Here is a 17,214-nt window from a genome sequence, read left to right as displayed (position 1 = left end):
TTTCTCTTTAGTTTTTGCTTTGTGCTGTGACTTATATGAAAGTGGGATTTTGTTACCACACAGTCTGGAAAAATTCCAGGGTATTATTCTTTTAACTCCTCAGTTCCCTGGTCTTCCTTTCATTTCTCCACAACAAGGGTCACGACTCCCACCTTTGATTCTGCTCAATCATTCCCAAGAACAAATGGTCTTCCTGGAACTGACACTCTCTCAATCTTTGTTACTTCCCCAGTCTTAAGTTGGCACTCTAACCTGACTTTACATGGGGGAACACTAAATTTCTGTCTATCTATCCAACAAATTACCACTCTGTCAGGTAACAGGTCAGAAAGAGTGCAAATACATTAATCTCTTAATATTAGCGACTGATTAGATCCTATATCTCTCAAAATTATAACTTCTTTCCCTTCTCCCCCTGTTCGGTCTGAGTAAAGAGGTGACGTCTTTATAGATATCAGGCACTAACTCCATACACAGCACCTGCCTAGGCTGAGCACTCCCCTGCAGCTCCTCAACTTTTCTTGGAGATTCCTTTTCTACTTTCAGTAATTCCACTGGCTTAACCGCTTTTACCACATCTTTTCCCACAATGCCTTCCTTTAAGGACAAGCACTGTGACTTTTTACTTGTCCCACCTTCTGGCAGTGAAAACACCTTTTCCCAGTGCCCTGCTTAAATCACTGGCACTGTAATTTTCTGTGTCCCACTCCATTACAATGTTTCAAAATGCCTCTTTTTTTAATACCCTGAACTTTGAATAGTCTCATTGGGTTGATGTTGGCAAAACTATAGATTCAAACTCGATTGGTTTTAGTATCCTGGAGCATAAATTAAACTTACTGGTTAAATTCGAATTGCTGTCAAAATAGCAACCAACTCAGGTATCTATTTCACAGCCAAATGTTGCATATTTTGAATTTTCCAGTACACTCTGAGACTGCTGATTAGTCATATAACAGTTGCATTTGAGCTTGCGGTGCAAAACAGCATTCACTCTCTCTTAAAGGCACTGTACATATCTTCAACATCATAACACTTACCATTCAAAGATTCTTGTAACAAAGACACCGATGACCCTAAGATTTGGGTCACTTCTAAGTTTTGTTTTACAATATCATTGCTTTTTATCCTGTATCTGTCAATAGAGAAGAATCCCTACAGTTTGGAAATATGGCCTTTGGCCCAACGATTCTACACCAAACCTCCAAAGAGTAACCGACCCAGATCCATTTCCCTTCCTTATATTTACCCCTGAACAATGCACATAATCTACACACCCCTGAACACCATGGACAATTTTGCATAACCAATTTACCTAACCTGCACATCTTTGGATTGTGGGAGGAAACCGTAGCACCCAGATGAAAACCACACAGACACAGGGAGATTGTGCAAACTCCAAACAGACAGTCACATGAGGCTGGAATCAAACCCAGGTCCCTGCCATTGTGAGGCCATAGTGCTAACCACTGAGCCATCATGCCGCCCCAATTAGATTGGATTAGATTAGATTCCCTACAGTATGTAACTAGGTCCTTCAGCCCACAGGTCCACACCGACCCTCCGAAGAGGAACCCATCCAGACTCATTCCCCTATGTTATATCTACTCCTGACTAATGCACCTAACACTATGGTCAATTTAGCATGGTCAATATACCTGACCTGCATATCTTTGGACCGTGGGAGGAAACCCACGCAGACACTGGGCGAATGTGCAAACTCCACACAGACAGTCGCCCGAGGTAGGGATCAAACCCGGGTCCCTGGTGCTTTCATGGACTGCTATTATTGAATGATTACTGTGGAATATTGAAAAATGTTTCTTGACACATAATAAACTATCAATCAAAATGCATGAAGGCAAAATACTGCAAATTCTGATAATCTGAAACTGGAACAGAAAGTGTTGCTAAAATTCAGATGGTCTGGTAATATCTGTGGGGGGAGGGGTGGTGGGGGGAAGCAGTTCACATCTCAAATCTATTACAATTCTTCATTGAAACTATCAAATGTTCACAGTTCTCAACTATTCCTTTTCCAGTTAACCCTCTGTTTCCAAATTGTGCTATCAATGGAAGGGCTGGAAAACCAGTTGATTGGGGCTCAACTGGAATTAGGCTGTAATTTATTATGGTGAACTGCTTTGACACATGCAACTAAACATTGTATGTATGTGTGAAAAAGTGGGCATGTGTTTCAGCTCAGGTTTAAATTGGGAGACTGTTCTTTGTATCTGTTGCACTAGAATCTGAGCATATTAGGACAATATAGACCTTAACCTTATTTTTCTCTTGTCCTTTATTTATTCCGACATATTGAAATGCACAATGATTTGCATCCCATTAATTGACAGCACCTTGGCAATATATTGTCATGGGAATGAGAATTCAATTCTATAATTCAGAGTTGTCCTGGGCTGTCTGTGATATTAACACATGATGGCAGAATGTCAATTGCAGGGGAGGGACCATCCTAGGTTTAATCAGGCATAATCAGCACGTTTTTGTTAAAATAAGGACATGCCTAATAAACCGAGTGGAGCTTTTTGTGGAGGTGACCAAGTGTGTTGATGATGGCAGGGCAGTTGATGTAGTTTATATGGAATTCAGAAAGCCATTTGACAAGATCTCATTTGGGAAACTGATAAAGAAGGTAAATGCTCATAGAATCCAAGATAACTTGGCAAGATGGATCCAAAATTAACTTAGTGATGGAAGATGGTGATGGAGGGTGTTTGTGGCACTCAAGCCTGTTGTGCAGGATCATACCATACAGATCAGCCGCTTATTGTTTATGATATTCATAAATAATATAGATAAGTATGAGAGATGATAAGTAAGTTTGTGACAATATAAAGATTGGCTGGGTGATTGATAGTAAGAAGGGGAGTGTTGTGTCATAAGAAGATGTTCGGATGGGCAAATCAGTGACAGGCGAAATTTAAACCTGATAAACGTGAGGTGATGTACTTTGGAAGAAGGAACAAGACAAGGTAGTAATGATTGGCAAGACATTAGGAAACTCAGAGCAAAAGAGAAATCTTGATGTGCTTGTCCACAGATCCCTGAAGATGGTTGGACAGTTAATAAAGTATCTAAAAAGGAATACAAGATCAATTTTCACCTGAAGAAGTGGCAGCACTCTGAAAGCTTCTGATTTCAAATAAACCTGTTGGCATTAAGTGACTTTTGACTTTGTTTCTCAACCTTCTCTGCTTCAAAGAAAGCATAGTGGTACATAAAATTCTGAGAGGCGTGGACAGGGTGAGTAAAAATAGCTGTTCCCTTCAGTAGGAGGGCCAATAACAAGGGAGCATAAGTTTTAAGTAGAAGGAAGGTAATTTAGAGGGATCTTGAGGAAAAACTGTTTCACCAAGAGGGTGGTGAGGCCTGGAATGCTGAGGCATTGGGTGGGAGCTGAGGCAGGAAACTCATAACCTTTAAAAAAATACTTCGATGAGTACTTGAAGGGTCATAACATTCAAGGCCATGAATGTAATGTGGGAAAGTAGTCTTTTTGAGAGTATATACTTTATAGGCCAAAGACCTATTTCATACTGTATGATTTGGTGTGCAGCAATAGACATAGCTTCTAGCACGTGCAAGTGAAATGGACTGCAAGCCTGTCTGATTGTTTTCTAGTGTTTTCTAAGCATATTTCAGATTATTTAATAAACACAGTTGAATAGCAGAATGACACGCAATGCTGGTCACCATATTTAAACTTTGAAAAGGCTTGTTTGTAATAGCACTCTACCTCTGTAGAGATCCATCTGGACATGTTGTTTCATATGGTTTGTTAGTCATTGAGACACAGCTCTAAATATCTAACATCACATCAATATGGAAATTCATAGTCATTTGTGTAGTAGGAGAGACTTAAGAATAGAACAGTTCGAAAAATTAGCTTCCTCTTCTCATACTGCATAAATTGGGATTCCTTTTCATAGGAAGACATAAATTGTAATTCCTTTGTGTAGGAAGAGATAAATTGGAATTCCTTTTCAGAGGAAGACATCCAGTCTTTATATGTCTTCTTTTTACTTCTTCATGGTGTATCAGCAGACAGGCCAGAATTTCTTGACTATCTTGGCTTGGAGAAAATGATGGCCTTAATTAACTACACCAGTTCCTGGATTAAAGGAGCATCTACAACATTGTTAGGAAGGGAGATCCAAGAAGTTTACCTGTGGGCGACACTGTGGCACTGCTGCCTCACAGCGCCAGAGATCTGGGTTCAATTCCCACCTCAGGCAACTGTCTGTGTGGAGTTTGCACATTCTCCCTGTGTCTGCGTGGGTTTCCTCCGGGTGCTCTGGTTCCCTCCCACAGTCCAAAAATTATTCCTGAAGAAGGGCTTATGCCTGAAACGTCGATTCTTCTGCTCCTCGGATGCTGCCTGGCCTGCTGTGTTTTTCCAGCACCACATTTTTCAACTCTGGTACTCCAGCTTCTCACAGTCCAAAAATGTGCAGGTTAGGTGAATTGGCCATGCTAAATTGCTCATTGTGTTAGGTGGCGGGATAAATGTAGGGGTCTGGTTGGGTTGCTCTTCGGAGGGTCGGTGTGGAATTGTTGGGCCGAAGGGCCTGTTTCCACACTGTAAGTAATCTAATCTAAAAAAAAATTTTTGTTAGTGGATCTGTGATATAATTTAAATTCAACATGGTGCATAGCTTAACTGGAAACTTGCAGGTGGATGTTTCCAGGCCTATGTTGCCCTTGTCCTTTTAAATGATGGAGATTGGAGATTTGGAAAATGCTATCTGACAAGCCTTGATGAACTTCTGCAGTGCATTTTGCAGGTGGTACAGTCTGCTGCCACTGTACATCAGTCATGAAAGGGAATGTATGTTAAAAGACATGGATGAGGTACAATTAACTGAGATGATAGTTTCTTGTGTTGTTGAAAGTTTGCTTTGTCAGGACAATATTCCTTTACACACCTAACTTGAGCCTTGTAGGTGGTAAACAGGTCTTAGGTAGAAAGGAAGTGATTTACTTACTGCAGAACACTCAGTTGTCATCACAGTATTTATATTTATATTTATATGGCAACTCCAATTCAGTTTCTCATCAGTGTTTATAATGAGGGGTCCTGCAATAGTAATGCCATTATTGTCAAGGAACAATTGTTAGATTCTTTGCAGTTGTATTGTATGAATGTGATTTGCTCCTTATTGGCCTGTCTCCCCAATGTATAGTAGGCCACATTGGGTGCAGTGGATGCAGTAAATGATGTGTGTGGAGATGCAGGTGAATTTGTGTTGGATATGGAAGGATCCCTTGGGGCCTTAGAGGGAAGTGAGGGGGGAGGTGTGGGCGCAAGTTTTGCATTTCTTGTGGTTGCAAGGGAAGGTGCCGGGAGTGGAGATTGGGTTGGTGGGGGGTGTGGACCTGATGGAGGAGTCACGGAGGGAGTGGTCATTCCAGAACACTGATAGGGGAGGGGAGGGAACTATATCCTTGGTGGTGGGGTCTGTTTGGAGGTGGCGGAGATGACAAAGGATGATACGATGTATCTGGAGGTTGGTGGGGTGGTAGGTGAGGACCAGTGGGGTTCTGTCCTGGTGGTGATTGGAGGGGCGGGGTTCAAGGGTGGAGGAGCGGGAAGTGGAGGAGATGCGGTAGATAGCATCGTCAACCACGTCTGAGGAGAAATTGTGGTTTTTGAAGAAGGAGGCCATCTGGGTTGTTCGGTATTGGAACTGGTCCTCCTGGGAGCAGATGCGGCAGAGGTGAAGGAATTGGGAATATGGGATGGCGTTTTTACAGGGGGTAGGGTGGGAGGAGGTGTAATCTAGGTAGCTGTGGGAGTCAGTTGGTTTATAATAAACGTCCGTGTTAAGTCAGTCGTCCGAGATAGAAATGGAGAGGTCTAGGAAGGGGAGGGAGGAGTTTGAGATGGTCCAGGTAAATTTGAGGTTGGGATGGAAGGTGTTAGTAAAGTGGATGAACTGTGGGAGTGGGAGTACAAGGTAGCGCCGATACAGTCATCGATGTAGGGGAGAAAAGGTGGGTGATGGTGCCAGTGTAGCTGCGGAAGATGGACTGTTCCACATATCTGACGAAGAAGTAGGCATAGCTGGGGCCCATGCGGGTGCCCATGGCTACTCCTTTGGTTTGGAGGAAGTGGGAGGATTGGAAAGAGAAGTTGTTTAGAGTGAGGACCAGTTCAGTCAGTCGAAGGAGGGTGTCAGTGGAAGGTTGCTGGTTGGTTCGGCGGGAAAGGAAGTAGTGAAGGGCTTGGAGGCCTTCATGATGGGTGATGGAGGTGTATAGGGACTGGATGTCCATGGTGAAGATAAGGCGTTGGGGACCAGGGAAGCGAAAATCATGGAGGAGGTGGAGGGCATGGGTGGTGTCCCGAACATAGGTGGGGAGTTTTTGGACTCAAGGGGACAGGACCATGTCAAGGTATGCAGAGATGAGTTCGGTGGGGCAGGAGCAGGCTTAGACAATGGGTCAGCCGGGGCAATCAGGTTTGTGGATTTTAGGCAGGAGGTGGAAATGGGCGGTGTGGGGTTGTGGGACTATGAGGTTGGAGGCAGTGGATGGGAGATCCCCTGTGGTGATGAGGTTATGGATGGTCTGGGAGATGATGGTTTAGTGGTGGGAGGTGGGGTCCTGGTGAACAGGGCAGTAGGAGGAGGTGTCCGCGAGCTGCCATTTAGCCTCAGCAATATAAAGGTCGGTGCGCCAAACTACCACTGCCGGTTTGACAGTGAAGTTGGGGTTGGAGCAGAGGGGGTGGAGGGCTGCACGTTGTGAGGGTGAGAGGTTAGAGTGGGAGAGAGGGGTGGACAGGTTGAGGCAGTCAATGTTGCGGTGGCAGTTGACTATGAAGAGATCAAGGGCGTGTCCCGAATGTAGGTGGGGAGTTCTTGGACTAAGGGGGACAGGACTGAGCCAAGGTATGCTTACCCGCCCTCAATCTCTTCACAGCCAACTGCCACCGCGACATTGACCGCTTCGACCTGTCCACCCCTCTCACCCACTTGGCAAAGTTTGGTCTTGCATGTGGTCATCTTCTCTCTGTCTGTCTGTCTGTCTGTCTGTCTCTCTCTCTCTCCAGATTTCCACCTGGAATTCCACTGCTAGGTTAGAATCAGCCTTTGTTGATGGAATGGCACCAGATGTGCCTTCTCATGCCTCCCTGCTGCAACTTTCAAAACATTCTCTGATTCTCAACCAATCAATCTTCCAGGTCACAGTCATAGCTTTGAATGTGATCTCCAATGTCTTAGAATCCCTATATTGTAGAAATAGCCATTCAGTCCATTGAGTCCACAATATATCTCATGTATGGAAGATATTGGGGCTGCCCTTCACATCCATTCTCTTATATGTTAAGGGTACATTTTCGCTTTCTATACACGTTCATGGCAGAAACCCAGGACTTCAGTGATTTTGCTTGCTATACTCCAAATCTCATTTCCCAGGGCAAGTGTGGAATTGTCTTTGCCCGTCATTGTCTTGTGCAGATACTTTGTACTTGCCCTGTCATGAAAATCCCACCTAGCCTGGCTGTAGATATCTTCTTTCTCACAGAATCCCAACAGTGTGGAAACAGGTCATTTGGTCCAACAAGTCCACATTGTCCCTCTGAGGAATAACTCACCCAGACCCATTCCTCTACCTAATTATTCAACATTTCCCCTAATTAATGCACCTAACCCACATATCCCTAAACACCATGGGCAATTTGGCAGGGCTAATTCACCTAACATGCATGTCATTAGACTATGGGATGAAACTGGAACACCTGGATGATGCAGAGAATGTACAAAATCCATACAGTCGCCCAAATCAAATCTGGGTCCCTGGCGCTGTGAGGCAGCACTGTAAACCACTGAGCTACCGTGCTGCCCTGATGCTCAAAGCTTGGCCTTTCTGATTTCAATTAGAAATAGCCAGATGGCCATTCAGGCCCTGTGTTGTCTGGCACAGTCTTTCCTCTTAATCTTATTGAGCTTTAGTGAAATGGGATCACATGACTCTGACCTTGCTCTCCTATCAAGCAGCACCTGGGTCCAAGGCTGACAGCCTCACCTCTCTAAAACTATAGACAATGTAGAAATTGAAAACTAAATACTAACAAATAAATACAACAAGAACAATGCACTATTTGTAAACAATACATTGTTGGTAGATGTATGATCAGATTGGCAAATGGTCAGCTCATTTTTAATATTTGAATAGTTTGAACTGCCATTTATCTTTCTTTATACAGCCTGCTGGTTGTCATACCAGAATATGACAACCTTGTTAGGGTGTATGCACAGAAAGTCTCCATCCATTTGCAAAATGTGTCAATTCATCCTCCTATTTGCAAAACATGTTAACAATGACCAGGGTATATTTTTACCACCATATACTCCCCATATAGGGTGGTAGGTGGTCAAGTTAATTGATCACGATGTTTGTCCAGGGGCCCTCTACAGGTCCGATATATCTCTTAAATGTTTAAGGGGGATACATGCGGCAAGTACTTTACACAGAAGGTGGTAGGTGCCCAGAATGCATTGCCAGCAGAAGGAGTAGGGGCAGGCTTTCATACTTTCATATAAGATGCTTCTGGACAGACGCATGAGTAGGTGGGGAGCAGAGGGATACAGATGCTTAGGGATTGGGCAATAGGTTTAGATGGTAGATTTGGATCAGCTCAGGCTTGGAGGGCTGAAGGGCCTGTTCCTTGGCTGTAAATTTTCTTCGTTCTTTGTTCTTTGTTCTCTACAGGCATGCTGCTACCATTGACGGTATTCCCACATATGGGTCAAAAATGAAGGTTGGAGACGAACAACTCCGCAGTTGCGAGAATCCAAAGTAGGCACACTGGAGGCTGGATGAACACAACAAAACAGGCAGTGTCAGGAGTTGAAGATGTTTCAGATTGAGACCCTTCATCAGGCCTGGGGAGTGGTAGGTCGCTCAGAAAATAATTAGAGGGAAGATAGTGATAGAAGGATGCAGGTATGAGGTTATTGTGATAGGTCAGTGGGAAGGGTGGACTGTATAGATGGGAAACAAGATGGACAGATAAGGTCAGATCAAGGAGGCATGGAGGAGAACAGGGGATGGGTGGAAGGCTTGAGGTTGTGGATGGGGAGATGATGATGCCAATTAAAATTGCGTTGTGGCCTGGTTGGTCGATGGGAGAGACAAATTCGGTTGGCACCTTGAAGGAAGGGTCAGGAGGTGGAATGGAAAGGAGGAAGCGGGACTGGAAAGGGATCCAGGGGATGGGTGGAAAGATTATTTAAAATTGGAATACTCAATGTTAAGTCTTCTGAGTTGTAGTCTGCCCAGGCAGAAGATGAGGCATTTTTCCTCCAAATTGCAGTCTGATTCACTGTTGTAATGAGGAAGCCAATGATGGACATGTCGGAGGGGGAGTGAAGTGGGGAATTGAAATGAGAGGTGACCGGGAGGTCAGGCTGGTCATTTAGGGCCCAGGAAAGATGCTTGGTAAAATGATCAGCTAGTCTTCGAGACACATCTTGGACACCCCCTCCCAGCCTCTTACGTGCCCTTGACCTCTTTGTTGCTGATTGCCAATGTGTCATCAACAGCCTCCATTTTTCATCTCCTTCACCCACTCCAACCTTACCCCATCCAAAACTGCAGCACTTCACCCTCTCTGCATCAATTCTCATTTTACTATTAAACCCACTGAGAAAGGTGGGGCAGTGGTAGTCTGGAGGACTGAATTCTATATCGCGGAGGCTGAACACCAGCTGAACAACATCATATGTTTCCTCCCCATTGATGATGACCTACCATAGCCCATCAAGCCATCATCTCCTTATCACCTCCAGTGATCTCCCCTCTACCACGACCAACCTCATAGTCACCCAGTCGTGTACTGTTGGTTCTACCTGCTCCACAAGATCCACAGGCCCAACTGTCCCAGCCAATCCATTGTCTCCACATGCTTCTGCCCTACTGAACTCATTTCTTCCTACCTTGAATCCATTTCTCCACCTTGGTGCAGGCAGTTTCTACCTACATCTGGGACACAAACTATGCGCTCCACCTACTTGGAAACTTACAGTTCCCTGATCCTCACCGCTTCATCTTCACAATGGACATGCATTCCTTGTACAATCCATACACCACAATGAGAGCTTGCAGGCCCTCAGCTTTTTCCTCTTTAATAAACCCATTCACTCAACCCCACCAATACCCTACTCCATCTCACCAAATTAGTCATCATCCTCAATAATCTTTTCTTCAATTCTTCCTACTCCCTCCAAATCCAGAGGCTGGCTATGGGCCTAGCTACACCAACTTCTTTCTTGGTCATTTTCAGCAGTCCTGCTTCAGCATGTACACTGCTACTGCTCCCCAAATCTTCCGCCATTACATCGATGACTGCATCAGTGCTGCATCCTGCACCCAGACTGAACTGGAGCAGTTCATCGACTTCGCTAACAATGTCCATCCTGCCCTCAAATTCACTTGGTGCATCTCAGCACCTCCCTCCCCTTTTCTAACCTGTTTCCATCTCCGGTTACAGTTTATGGATGAACATTTACCATAAACTCATAGACACTCATTGCTACTTCAACTCCTCCCACACTCTATCCTGCAAATACTTCATCCTATTTTCCCAATTCCTCCATCTCCGTTTCAGCTGCTCTGACGATGAGACAGTCCTCTCCTGAGCATCCCAGATGTCCTCTTATTTCCAACAATATTCTATCACTCCCTCTGTCATCCAGGCTGCCTCTTCTATTCCCTGTTCCTCTGCTCTAAACTCACTCCCCCCTCACTTTCTATCGCACCAGCCTCCACATCCAAAGTAACATCCTCAAACACTTCTTCTAACTCCAATTAAACTCTACCACCCAGAACATCTTCCCCTCTCCACCCCTCTCTACCTTCCACAAGGACTGTGCCCTTCTCTACTCTTTGGTTCACGTCATACTCCCCACCCACCTCTCCAACCCCAGGCCTTCCTCTCTAACAGAAAAATATACAATACCTGCCTGTACAACATCTCTCTCACCTCCATGCAGGGCCCCAAACAGTCCTTCCAAGAGAGACTAGAGATTCATCTTGCTTTCCTCAATTATAGGTGAAAGTGAGGACAGCAGATGCTGGAAATCAGAATCTAGATTAGATTGGTGCTGGAAAAGCACAGCAGGTCAGGCAGCATCCGAGGAGCAGGAAAATCGATGTTTCGGGCAAAAGCCCTTCATCAGGTATGAAGGTAGGGAGCCTCCGGGGTGGAAAGATAAATGGGAGGGGGGGGGGGGTTGGGCTGGGGAGAAGGTAACCAACAGTACAGTAGGTGGGTATGAAGGTGATAGGTCAGAGAGGAGGGTGGAGCAGATAGATGGGAAGGAAGATTGGCAGATAGGACAGGTCATGAGGATGGTGCTGAGCTGGAAGGTTGGAACTGGGATAAGGTGGGGGGAGGGGAAATGAGGAAACTAATGAAGTTCACATTGATGCCCTGGGGTTGAAGTGCTCTGAGGTGGAAGATGAGGCGTTCTTCCTCCAGGTGTTGGGTAGTGAGAGAGTGGCAGTGGAGGAGGCCCAGGACTTGCATGTCCTCAGCAAAGTGGGAGGGGGAGTTGAGATATTGGGCCACGGGGCGATGGGATTGATTGGTGAGATGTTCCCTAAAGCGTTCTGCATAAAGGCGTTCAATCTCCCCAATGTAGAGGAGACCGCATTGGGAGCAAAGGATTCAATAAATGACATTAGTGGATGTGCATTTCCCCTTCCCCACCTTACCCCAGTTCCAACCTTCCACCTTAGCAGCATCCTCATGACCTGTCGTACCTGCCAATCTTCCTTCCCACCTATCCATTCCAGTCTCCTCTCTGACCTATCACCTTCATCCCCCTATTGTACTCTTGGCTACCTTCACCACAGCCCCACCCACTCCCATTTATCTCTCCACCCCGGAAGCTCCCTGCCTTCATACCTGATGAAGGGCTTTTGCCCAAAATGTCGATTTTCCTGCTCCTTGGATGCTGCCTGACCTGCCTTGCTCTCCTCCATTCTAGACTCCTACATTCCGTGCTCCTGATGTGGTCTTCTCTATATCGCTCAGACCAAACATAAACTAGGTGACCCTTACACCAAGCATTGCTGCTGGCCCTAAACGGTCATCCTGACCTACTGGTCACTGCCCATTTCAATTCCTCCATCGTGTCCTCTCAGTGTCCTCTGTTGCCACAGTCAATCAGATACAATTTGGAGGAACAGTGCCTCACAGAACATAGAAAAGCACAGCACAGAACAGGCCTTTTGGCCCATGATGTTGTGCCGAGATTTAATCCTCATGTAAAATATAGTAACTTAACCTACGCACCCCTCAATTCACTGCTATCCATGTGCATGTCCAGCAGTCGCTTAAATGTCCCCAAAACTCTGCTTCCACGACCACAGCTGGTAACGCATTCCATGTATTCACAACTCTCTGTGTAAAGAACCTACTCCTGACCTCTCCTTTATACCTTCCTCATAATATCTTCAAACTATGACTTCTCGTACCAGTCAATCCTGCACTGGGGAAAAGTCTCTGATTATTGACTTTATCTATTCCTCTCATTATTTTGTACACCTCGATCAGGTCTCCTGTCTTCCTCCTTCTCTCCAGAGAGAAAAGTCCAAGCTTATTAACCTTACTTCATAAGGCAGGCCCTCCAGTCCAGGCAGCATTCTGGTAAACCTTCTTTGCACCCTCTCCAAAGCCTCTGTATCTTTCCTATCAGAAAAGGCGACCAGAACTGGACACAATATTCCAAGTGTGGTCTCACCAGGGACTTGTAGAGCTGCAGGAAAACCTCACGGATCTTAAACTTAATCCCCCTGGTAATGAAAGCCAAAACACCATATGCTTTCTTAACAGCCCTATCCACTTGTGTGGCAACTTTGATGGATCTATGTACTTGCACACCCAGATCCTTCTGTTCCTCCACACGGCCAAGAATCCTGTCTTTAATCCTATATTCAGCATTCGAGTTTGACCTTCCAAAATGCATCACTTCGCATTTATCCAGGTTGAACGCCATCTGCCATTTCCCAGCCCAGCTCTGCATTCTGTCTATGTCACACTGTAGCCTGCAACAGCCTTTGATACTATCAAGAGCACCTCCAACCTTTGTGTCATCTGCAAATTTACTAACCCACTCTCAACCTCCTCATCCAAGTCATTTGTAAAAACTACAAAGAGCAGAGCCCCTAAAACAGAGCCCTGCAGGACCCCACTCAACATTGTCCTCCAGGCAGAATACTTTCCATCTACAACCACTCTCTATCTTCTGTGAGCCAGCCAATTTTGAATCCAATTAGCCAAATCTCCCTGTATCCCATACTTCCTGACTTTATGAATGAGCCTTCCGTAGGGAACCCTATCAAATGCCTTGCTGAAGTCCATATACACCATATCCACAGCTTGACCTTCATCGACCTGTCTTGACACCTCCTCAAAGAATTCAATAAGATTTGTAAGGCATGACCTGCCCCTCACAAAGCCATGACCGCCTTTAATCACACTATGCTCTGCCAAATAGTGATAAATCCTATCCCTCAGAATCCTTTCCAAAAATTTGCTGACTACAGATGGAAGACTGACTGGGATTTCACCAGGGATTTCCCTATTACCCTTCTTGAAAAGAGGAACAAGATTTGCCTCCTTCCAATCCTCTGGTACTACTCCTGTGGAGAGTGAGGAGGCAAATGTTGTCGCCAGCAGCTTAGCAACCTCCTTTCTCACTTCCCGGAGCAGCCTAGGATAAATCTGGTCTGACCCTGGAGACTTATCAATCTTAATGTTTTCCACAATTTCTAGCACATCAACTTCATTTGTCTTGATCTGGTCAAGATTGTGTCCCAGCTTCTCTAAGTTTTCATTTACAACAAGTTCCCTTTCGTTAGTGAAAACAGAAGCAAAATAAAAATGAGTAAAATGTCTTTGAGTTCTCCTTCATCCTTTCTCATGCCCCCTCCTGGCTCTCCTCAGTCCATTTCTGAGCTCCTTTTGAACAAGCCTCTAAAGCTGAGCTAGATCTTTACTTCCTCCACCTTATGTAAGCTGTGTTCTTCCATTTGATGAAAAGTTCCTCTGTTCTCATCATTCCAAGGTCCCTTCTTCTTATCTGTTTCAGAGGAACACATTTGTGCATTGCTCGCAACAACTGTTCCTTAAATAGTCTCCACATGTCTGCTGGACCCTTTCTGTGGAACAATTGCTCCCAGTCTGTACTTCCCAACTCCTGTCTGATAGCATCATAATTTCCTTTTCCCCAATTAGATGTCTTCTCTAGGTAACTGCTCCTTTTACTCTCCAAGGCTATGCTAAATGTGAGGCAGTTGTGATCACTTTCACCAAAGTGTTCTCCCACCACGAGATCTGACACCTGTCCTGGCTTGTTGCCAAGCACCAAATCCAAAATGGTCTCTCCCCTCATTGGTCCGTCTATATACTGAGTAAGGAAACACTCCTGAACACACCTGACAAAAACGGCTCCATTCAAACCATCTGTACATAGGAGGTTCCAGTCGATATCGGAAAAGTTGAAATCACCCATAATAACAACCCTGCTACTTTTGCAGTTTTCCAGAATCTGCCTGCCTATGAGATCGTCAATCTCTCTACTGCTATTAGGTGGTCTGTAGAAACCTCCCAATGCGGTGGCTGTTCCCTTGCTGTTCCTAACTTCCATCCATACTGACTCAGTAGACAAACCTTCCTCAACAACCTTCATTTCTGTAGCTGTGATGCACTCTCTGATGAGCAATACTATACCCACTCCTCTTTTTCCACCCTCCCTGTTCTTTTTAAATGTTCTAAACCCTGGAACATCAAGCAACCATTCCTGCCCCTGTGAAACCCACATCTCCGTTATGGCCATGAAATCATAACCCCAAGTACTGATCCATGCTCTGAGTTCGTTACTCTTATTTTGGACACTCCTTGCATTAAAGCAGACACACTTTAACTGATCCCTTTGTTTCATCGTGTGAGAAACCTTCCTGATAGATTCAATATATCCTGTCACTGTCCTGTCTGCAACTGACCCCCTCTCAGACATGTGGCTCTGATTCCCTCCTCCCGCCAAACTTGTTTAAACTCTCCCAAGCAACTCTTCCCATCTAGGACATTTCCCCCTCCAGTTCAGGTGCAACTTGTCCTTCATGTACAGGTCCCATCTTCCCCAGAACGTATCCCAATGGTCTGGATATCTGAAGCCCTCTCTCCTGCACCAGCCTCACAGCCACGTGTTAAGCTGCATTCGCTGATTGTTCCTCATCTCATTATCTCGTGGCACCGGTAGCAAACCTGAGATCATTACTCTACTCGTCCTGCTCTTCAGCTTCCAACCTAACTCTCTGTAGTCACTTTTCAGATCCTCAATCCCTTTCCTGGCTAAAGCATTGGTGCCAATGTGTTCCACGATTTCTGGCTGCTCACCCTCCCCCTTCAGAATTTTGTAAACCCGATCGGCGACATTTGTGGCATCAGGGAGGCAACATACCTTCTGGGAGTCCCGTTCCTGATCACAAAATCTCCTGTCAATCTGTCTAACTATTGGGTCCCCTACCACTAGCGCTTTTCTATTATTCCCCCTTTCCTTCTGAGCCACAGCGCCAGGCTCAGTGCCAGAGACCTGACAACTCTGGCTTTCCCCTGGTAGGCTCTCCACACCAGCAGTACACAAAATGGTATACTTATTGCTGAGGGGAATGGCCACAGGGGATCCCTGCTGTGACCATTAGTTCCCTATCCTACCCCTGACAGTAACCCAGCTGTCCTTATCCTGAGTCTGGGGAGTGACCACCTCCCTGTACATCCTGTCAATTTCCCCTCAGCTTCCCGGATGACCCGTAGTTCATCCAGCTCCAGCTCCAGCTCCAGTTCCCTAACTCGGTTTTTGAGGAGCTGGAGTTGGGTGCACTTCCCGCAGATGTAGTCGGCAGAGACATGTGAAGTGTCTCTCACCTGCCACACTCTGCAGGAGGAACATGCAACTGCCCTAACATCCAAAACCCATTACTCTGAAAGCCCGCACAGAACAAAACAAAGGAGGAGAAGTAAAAAAAAGCGAAACCTGAAAACTTACTTAGTTTACAGACTCTTAGTAAGGTAGAGGAGGTGGGTGGGAGGGAGGCCCTACGGTATAGGGTCCCGGATTTAGATCTCACACACATAAAACATTCCCAGAAGTCCTTCGCTCTTCCCTCAAATCTCTCAGCAAATAGAGGCCCCGACGCCTGAAGTAAGTCTTTTAAAGAGTTAGACTCACCTTTCCAGACGTCCTTCACTCTCCCTCACACTGCTTCTGCCTGGGCAGATTACAGCCCAGAGGACTGAACACTGATTCTCCAATTTCCACCCAGCCCCTGGCTCCCTTTCCAGTCCTGCCTCATCCCTTCCATTCTACATCCCAACCTTTTTTTCCAGCTATCAACTGGATTCAATACTCCCATCAACTAACCAAGCATCAATACGGGTGCAACATTTGCTCCCCTCCAGTCTTCCGGGATCTTACCCATGGCTAATGATGATGCAAAAATATCAGCCAGGGCCCTTGCAACCTCTTCTCTAGTCTATTGCAGTGTTTTTGGATATACCTGGTCAGACCAGGAACTTTAACCAAAATCATACAGCCAACATCTCCTCTACTGTGATGTGGACTGTCACCAAGATATCACCACAAATTTCCCAAGTTTCCAAGTCTTCATGTTGGTCAAATCCTCAATATATCTTGTCATTCTGAGCTTCCTATTCCTGTCAACCTTGCTCTTCATGCTCACAGGAACATATAGACCTTGAACTCCTGCTATCTCACTTTTAAGGGCCTCCCATATGCCAGAGGTCCCTTTGCCTGCAAACAAACTACTCCAGTCAACCTCTGAGAGCTCCTGTCTAATTCCACTAAATGTGCATTGTCCCAGTTTAGAACTTGAACCTATGGACCAATAGGACTTGAATCCTAGACCGTCCTGTGGTCCAGCTGTCCTCTTAAATCAGGTTTACACTACGTGTTCAGGAATACAAGGCTGGTGGCCACTTCTCATTGAAGCATGTTCAGGGATACAAATATCGTCTGTGCTTTGGATGTACCGAACAGTTTCTACGTGAACTCGGGCTATGTTACTCGTGTTACTTGTGAGATAAATGAAAGGGTCAAGTTGACCCTTTATACTCACATGTTGATCATAACCTTTTATACTGATCAGGATATCAATTAC

Source organism: Chiloscyllium punctatum, chromosome 5, assembly GCF_047496795.1.
Source record: "Chiloscyllium punctatum isolate Juve2018m chromosome 5, sChiPun1.3, whole genome shotgun sequence".
Taxonomy (NCBI): domain Eukaryota; kingdom Metazoa; phylum Chordata; class Chondrichthyes; order Orectolobiformes; family Hemiscylliidae; genus Chiloscyllium; species Chiloscyllium punctatum.
This window is presented reverse-complemented; position numbering follows the sequence as displayed.